This window comes from Phoenix dactylifera, chromosome 1 (genome assembly GCF_051530095.1).
Source record: "Phoenix dactylifera cultivar Ajwa chromosome 1, Ajwa_hap1_PhDact_Kaust_v1.1, whole genome shotgun sequence".
NCBI lineage: Eukaryota > Viridiplantae > Streptophyta > Magnoliopsida > Arecales > Arecaceae > Phoenix > Phoenix dactylifera.
Window position 1 is genome coordinate 33,273,011 of NC_143190.1, and position 7,457 is coordinate 33,280,467.

Below are 7,457 nucleotides of genomic sequence, written 5' to 3' on the forward strand. Positions count from 1 at the left end.
GAGCGAACCAAAATATCAAGGGGAAGGTAGATATCCTGCGCTTTCACTTTGGATATCCTCCACACTTTTGATGAGGATTGTTGGATAATAAACTTGATTCCTAAGGTGATGTAGCATCCAACTAGCATCCTAGTTGGAGAGCCAAATCAAGTCAAGGTCAAGAAGGTAAAAAGCCAAGAGTCACAAGAGTCATCATAAGTTATAGAAGGTTAAGAGTCATAAGTTGTAGAATATGAAGAGTCATGACTTATATGAGATTTAAGAGTCATGGGTCATGCGTATATCAAGAGTCATGAGTTAGGAATATTAAGAGTTAAGAGTTATGAGTTACATGTAGAAATTTCTAGAGTCACATGAGGTCTATATAAGGACAAGAAGGCTCTTTTCTTGATTTATCAAGGGTTGGATGAAGCCACCTTTGAGATTCTTGCAGCTGCTTCAACATCAAGATAAGCTTGGAAATTTCTGCAAAAAGCATACAAGGGTATTGATAAGGTAAAGAAGATTCGTCTTCAAAGTCTTAGAAGTGATTTTGAGTCTCTACAAATGAAAGATTCAGAATCTATTGCTAATTATTTTACAAGAGTTATGGTGATTGTTAATCAATTGAGGAAGAATGGTGAAACTCTAACCAATATTCGAGTGGTGGAAAAGGTGTTGCAGTCTTTGGACCCAAAATTTGATTTTTTTTCATTGCATCCATAGACGAATCCAAGAATTTGGAGAAAGTGACAATTGAAGAAATCATAGGCTCTTTGCAAGTTCATGAAAAAAAGCTTAACTAAAGAAAGAAAGAAAAGGCGTTGGAGCAAGTTCCACAAATGAAGCTTGCTATAAAAGAAGATCATGGGAGAACTCAAAAAAGAGCCCGAGGACGAGGTTGAGGCCATGGCCGAGGATGAGGAAGAGGAAGAATTGAATGTGGCTCATCAAGCAATGAAGAGAAGGAGCAATGTTCAAATTCTATAAGAGGAAGAGGATGTAGTAGAGGAAAGCCATATGAAAGGAGGTATGATAGATCTAATATTCCATATTATAATTGCAAAAAGTTTGGGCACTACTTTTCGAATTGTCGGAGCAGCTAATCAAGTTGATGAGAAGATTAATTATGGTGAAAAGAGAAATGAAAAAGAAGAACCATTTCTATTATTAGCATATAAAGAAGAACAAGGCAATAAAAAGGAAACATAGTATCTTGATACTGGAGCAAGCAATCACATGTGTGTCAAAAGGAGTATATTTGCAAAGCTTGATGAATCGGTCGGTGGTCAAGTTACTTTTGAAAATTCTTCTAAAATTTCGATAAAGGGAAAAGGCACTATTTTGATTCGTTTGAAAATTGACACTTATACATTTATTTCCAATGTTTACTATATGCCAAATATGTAGAATAACATATTGAGCTTAGGGCAAGTTTTGGAGAAAGTTTATAATATTCAAAAGCAAAATCATACTTTTGCTATAAGAGATTCAAGAAATAAATTGATTGCAAATGTTGAAATGACAAAGAATAGAATGTTTCTTCTAAACATTCAAAGTGAAGTTACTATGAGTTTGGAGGCTTGTTTTAAAGATTCATCTTGGCTTTGGCTTTTGAAATATGGTCATCTTAACTTTGGTGCTTTAAAGTTATTATCCAAGCATGATTTGATAAAGTGATTGTCATTCATGAAAAATCGAGAGCAGCTTTGTGAAGGTTGTCTTCTCGGCAAACATCAAAGAAGGAGCTTTCTAAATAAAGCAACATATCGAGCACGGAAGCCACTAGAACTTGTGCACACAGATGTTTGTAGGCCAATTGTTTCTACCTCTTTCAGTAAGCACAGATATTTTCTTATTTTTACTGATGATTTCAGTAGAAAGATATAGATTTATTTCTTAAAAAATAAATCCGAAGTGCTTTCAAAAGATTCAAGATATATGTTGAGAAAGAAAGTGGTTATACTATTAAATCTTTGAGATCTGATAGAGGTGGAGAATTTACTTCGAAAGAATTTGAAGTTTACTGCAAAGAATGAAATTCGTAGGCCTTTGATGGTTCCATACTCTCCACAACAAAAAGGATTCTTAATATGGTAAGATGCATGTTGAAAAGCAAAGGTATGCCAAAGTAATTTTGGGCCGAAACAGTAGATTGTCTCATCTACATCTTGAATAGATACCCCACAAAAAGCTTGTGGAATGTAACACTACAAGAAGCATGATCCGGTAAGAAGTCTATTGTTTCTCATTTAAGAGTTTTTTGAAGTATTGCTTATGCTTATTTACCGGAAGAAAAGAGAACTAAACTTGATGATAAAAGTACTAAATATATTTTCATTGGTTATAATGCTCGCTCAAAGAGGTATAAATTATGTATTGGAAAAGTTGTTGTTAGTAGAGACATTGAATTTGATGAAGAAGGCACATAGAATTGGAGTTCTCAAGAAGAGAAAAGGCAATCCAACACATTTATTGAAGAAGAGCAACCAAGGATCATCTTCATCTTCATTCTCAGCAGAACCAAGTTCAAGGCCAAAAAAAATAAGAAGACTAAGTGAAATATATGTGGTAATAGAGAATCAAAATAATCTAACTCTTGTTTGTCTTCTTGCTAATTGTGAGCCTATAGATTTTGAAGAAGCCATTAAAGATCACAAATGGAAGAAGGCAATGGATGAAGAAATCAAGGCTATTGAGAAAAATGACACATAGAAGTTAGCTAATTTACCGGACGGGCACAAGGCAATTGGAGTAAAATGACAAATGGGTATACAAGATGAAAAAAAATGCACAAGGTGATGTAAAAAAGTATAAAGCAAGGTTAGTGGCCAAAGGATATAGTCAAAGGCATGGTATTCATTTTGAAAAGGTATTTGCTCACATTGCTTGTATGAAAATAATTAGATTGATAATTTCTTTGGCGACTCAGTTTAAATGGCAAATATTCTAAATGGATGTAAAATCGTCATTTTTGAATGGCTTTCTTGATGAAGAAATATATGTTGAACAACCACCAAGTTATATCAAAAAAGGAGAAGAGGAGAAAGTTCTCAAGCTCCAAGGGCATGGAACCAAAGAATTGATTCTTGCTTTCTTGAAAATAATTTTATGAAGTGTCCTTATGAGAATGCTCTCTATAGTAAGGTGAATGAAAGTGAATATATATTTCTTGTTTGCTTGTTTGTCGATGACTTGATCTTCACAGGAAGCAACCAAGCATGTTTATGCAATTTAAGAAATCTATAATTCGGAAGTTTGAAATAACAGACATTGGCCTTATGTACTATTTTTGGGCATAGAAGTGAAGCCAACTGAAAAGGGCAGTTTCAGTTCACAAGAAGGATATGCAAAGGCAATATTAAAGAAATTTAAGATGGAAGATTGTAATCCAACAAACACCTCCATATACTGAAAAGATTGATCCTATTATGTTTAAGAGCATAGTTGGAAGTCTTCGATACTTGGCATGCACAAGGCCAGATATATTGTATGGAGTTAGACTTGTGAGTCGTTATATAGAGAAACCAAAATCATATCACTTGAAGGCCACTAAAAGAATTCTTCGCTACATCAAAGGTACTATTAGACAAGGCTAATTTTATTTTTCTTTCAAAGATTTTTGTCTTGTAGGTTACTCGCATAGAAAAAGCACTTCCTACAATGTCTTTTACTTGGGAGACATCACATGGTATTCGAAGAAGCAACCAATTGTTACTCTTTCTACATGTGAAGCTGAATATGTAGCTGCCTCCTTTGTTGTCATGCAATTTGGCTAAGGAAGCTACTAAAGGAGATACACTTTCTACAAAAGCAACCTACAAGATTGTTTATTGATATCAAATCCATCATATCATTAGCCAAGAACCACATCTATCATAAAAGAAGCAAACACATTGATACTCGATATCATTTTATAAGAGAGCATGTAAAGGACAAGAAGATTGAGCTCATACATGTCAAATCTCAAGATCAAGTGGCGGAGATATTCACCAAGCCTCTCAAAGTTGACACCTTTCAGAGATTAAAATTCAAGCTTGGAATAATTGATGGAGGAGAAGAATCAAGTTTAAAGGGGGGTGTTGGATAATAAACTTGATTCTTAAAGTAATGTGGCATCCAACTAGCATCCTAGTTGGAGAATCAAAGTCAAGTCAAGGTCAAGAAGGTGAAAGGCTAAGGGTCATAAGAGTCATCATGAGTTATAGAAGGTTAGGAATCATAAGTTGTAGAATATGAAGTGTCATGAGTTATATTAGATTTAGGAGTCATGGGTCATGCATATATCAAGAGTCATGAGTTAGGAATATTAAGGGTCAAGAGTTATGAGTTATATGTAGGAGTTTCTAGAGTCACATGACGTCTATATAAAGAGTGATGAGAGCACAAAAGTGCGATCTAAGTACCAATTAACTTAGCCTAATGTTAGCAAAATAATGATAAATAATAAGTGTTAACATTTGCATGATTAAATATTTTATCCTTAGCACTTATTATAATTTTTATCATTATTTTTATATAAATTCATCTCTTTCCAGCTGCAGAACAGAGCCTGTTGACCCCCTAATGGATTTTGATGAATACAAAATACTAGAGTATAATTCCACTTATCTTAACAATTTATTTGAGGAATTCAGGTGTTTAAGTAAGAATATTGTTAAGAAATGTCTAGGCAAGTTCTCATATTTTTCAAGAATTTATTGAAGAATTTTTGAGTTGAAGAAAACAGATCAGGGACAGCCGAGACGTCTCCGGGTTGTCTTAGAGACGTCTCTGGCACGAACAGGAAGAATTGGCACGTCTAGAGACGTCCCCGGCACCTGGCGAGGCGTCTCGCAGGGTCGGAGTCGACTCCTGACTCTGCGGAGTCGACTCTCTCAGAGGCGGCAGAAAGGCCGATTTCAAGGGATGCGCGTGAGTCGTCTCCGAAGGACGCGGAGTCGTCCCTACGAGTAAAAAGCGGACTTCCCGAGACGTCCCCAGAGAGTGCGGAGTCGACTCTCTCAGGGGATTCTAGAGGACATGTTTTTCGGTGATACAACTACGGAGTCGTCCCCGAAGTCGCGGAGTCGTCCCCATGAAAAAAGCGCAAACATCCCGAGACGTCCCCGTAAAGTACCGAGCCGACTCTCTCAGAAAAACAGAAGAACAAGCATTCAAGTCGTTCTTCTTCAGAGTCGTCCCTGTAAAAGTGCCGAGTCAACTCCAAACAACGTCAAGAGAAATTTTATACAGCCGAGACGTCTCGCGTCGAAGCGGAGACGTCTCCGGAGCGCCTGGAATGCGACTGACACACTTTTTCAGGTAAATTTGAATTTCAAACGGTCATATTTTTGTGTCTAACGGATCTATTGCTTTTTGGGCTATAAAAGGGAGCTTTTAAGTGCCTTCCAACAACTTCTCACTAACCCAACACAAGATCATTCAAGAGAGAAGAAAGAAAAAGAGGTTCAAGGGAGTTAGAGCTTTCAAGAGGAGAAATCAAGTGCATTCAAGCTTTCCCATCTGATTTTGTGCTCAACTACTCACTCCCACTCGGCATTCAAAGCTCACATTCAAGCCAACGCGCTCCATATCGGAAGAACCACCATTACCCACGCTTCCAACGGCTAAAAGGGTTCTTCCGGGTTTTATTATTTCTCATTGTTATATTCGCTTCATTAAGAGCTTTTAAATCTTTGTAAAACCTTTGTTTATTGTGCTTGTTCCAGTCAAGAGACTTGAAACAAGGGATAGGCGTCCCAAGCCTAGGTTAAATTGGGGGATTGTAGGGTTCGTTGTTAGCCCGGGGTAAAACAACGAGTTGGGTAGTGAACTCGCAAAACTACCGTACTGTAATCGCTGATTATAGTAGAAATTCCCAAAGGTGTTTGGGGAGTGGATGTAGGAGCAGTGGAAGCTCCGAACCACTATAAATCTTTGTGTGTTTGCGTTTGACTGTGATTGCTACTTTAGTTTTACCTTTGCACATACACTTGTGTGTTTTGTTTTAATTAGTCAAAAAGTTTTAAAACACCCAATTCACCCCCCTCTTGGGTGACCATCCCTGGGCAACAAGTGGTATCAGAGCGGGTGCTCTGTGTATTTCTTGAAGACCTAACCGTCTTAGCCAAAGATCTAGATGGCAACACCCTTCAACAATGTTCCTGCTGAGGGGCAGGCAACCAATAGACCTCCACTCTTCAATGGGACAAATTATTCCTATTGGAAGGCTAGAATGAGGATTTTTATTCAAGCACAAGATTATGCCTTGTGGAGGGTTATAATCAAGGGACCACACGAACCATCTTACATGGTTAATGGCATTCAAGTTCCCAAACCTGAGGAGGATTGGGATGAGAATGATAATAGGATGGTTCAACTCAATGCTAGAGCCATGAACTCATTATTTTGTGCTCTAGATGTGAATGAGTTTAATAGAGTCTCCACATGTAGTTCCGCCAAGAAAATATGGGATAGGCTTGAAGTTACTCATGAGGGTACCAATCAAGTCAAAGAATCTAAAGTGAACATTCTGGTTCACAAATATGAATTATTTAAGATGGAACCCAACGAAACCATTTCATGCATGTTCACACGTTTCACTGATATAATAAATGGTCTAAAGAATTTGGGTAAATCTTACACTAACCCAGAACTTGTGAGTAAAATTCTCAGGTCCTTGCCAAAAGCATGAGAAGCGAAGGTCACGGCGATCGTAGAAGCTAAAGACCTCAACACATTGGGACTTGAACAACTATTGGGCTCATTGATGACGCATGAGCTCACAATGAAGCAACATGAAGAAGATTTGCCAAAGAAGAAGACAATCGCACTCAAGGCTACTTCGAGTGTTTGTGAAGAAGAAAGTAGTGAGAGTGAAGAAGAAAGTGAAGATGAGGACTTGGGCTTAATAGTAAGGAAGTTCAAGAAATTCATGAGAAGAAAGAAACCCTTCCCAAGAAAGAAGTTTGGAGGGAGAAATGATTGGAAAAAGGAAAAAGAAAAAGAAAGAGATCCAATCATATGTTATGATTGCAAGAGACCGGGACACATCCGTTTCGAATGCCCTCAACAGAAGAAGCACTTTGGAAAGAAGAAGAAGAAGGCGTTGAAAGCAACTTGGGATGATAGTGACACATCATCCTCCGAGGAAGAGAAGGAAGAGACCGCCAACTTGTGCTTCATGGCATTCGAAGACGATGAGGTATGTCAAAGCTCAACCACAAATTTTACTTTAGAAGAATTATATGAAGCTTTCCAAGAGCTCATGAGTGATTGTAGTATGTTAGGAGCAAAGAATAAAGAATTAAAGGCCTCTAATCAAAAACTAAAGGATGACATTAAAAACCTATTGATTGAGAAGGAAAGCGTTGAAAATGTTAACACCATTGACCTAGAAAATAAAAATTCAAAGCTTAGCATTGAAAACGAAACGGCAAAAACACTAATTAAGGAATTAAATCTAAAAGTTAAATCCCTACTCAATAGTAATACCT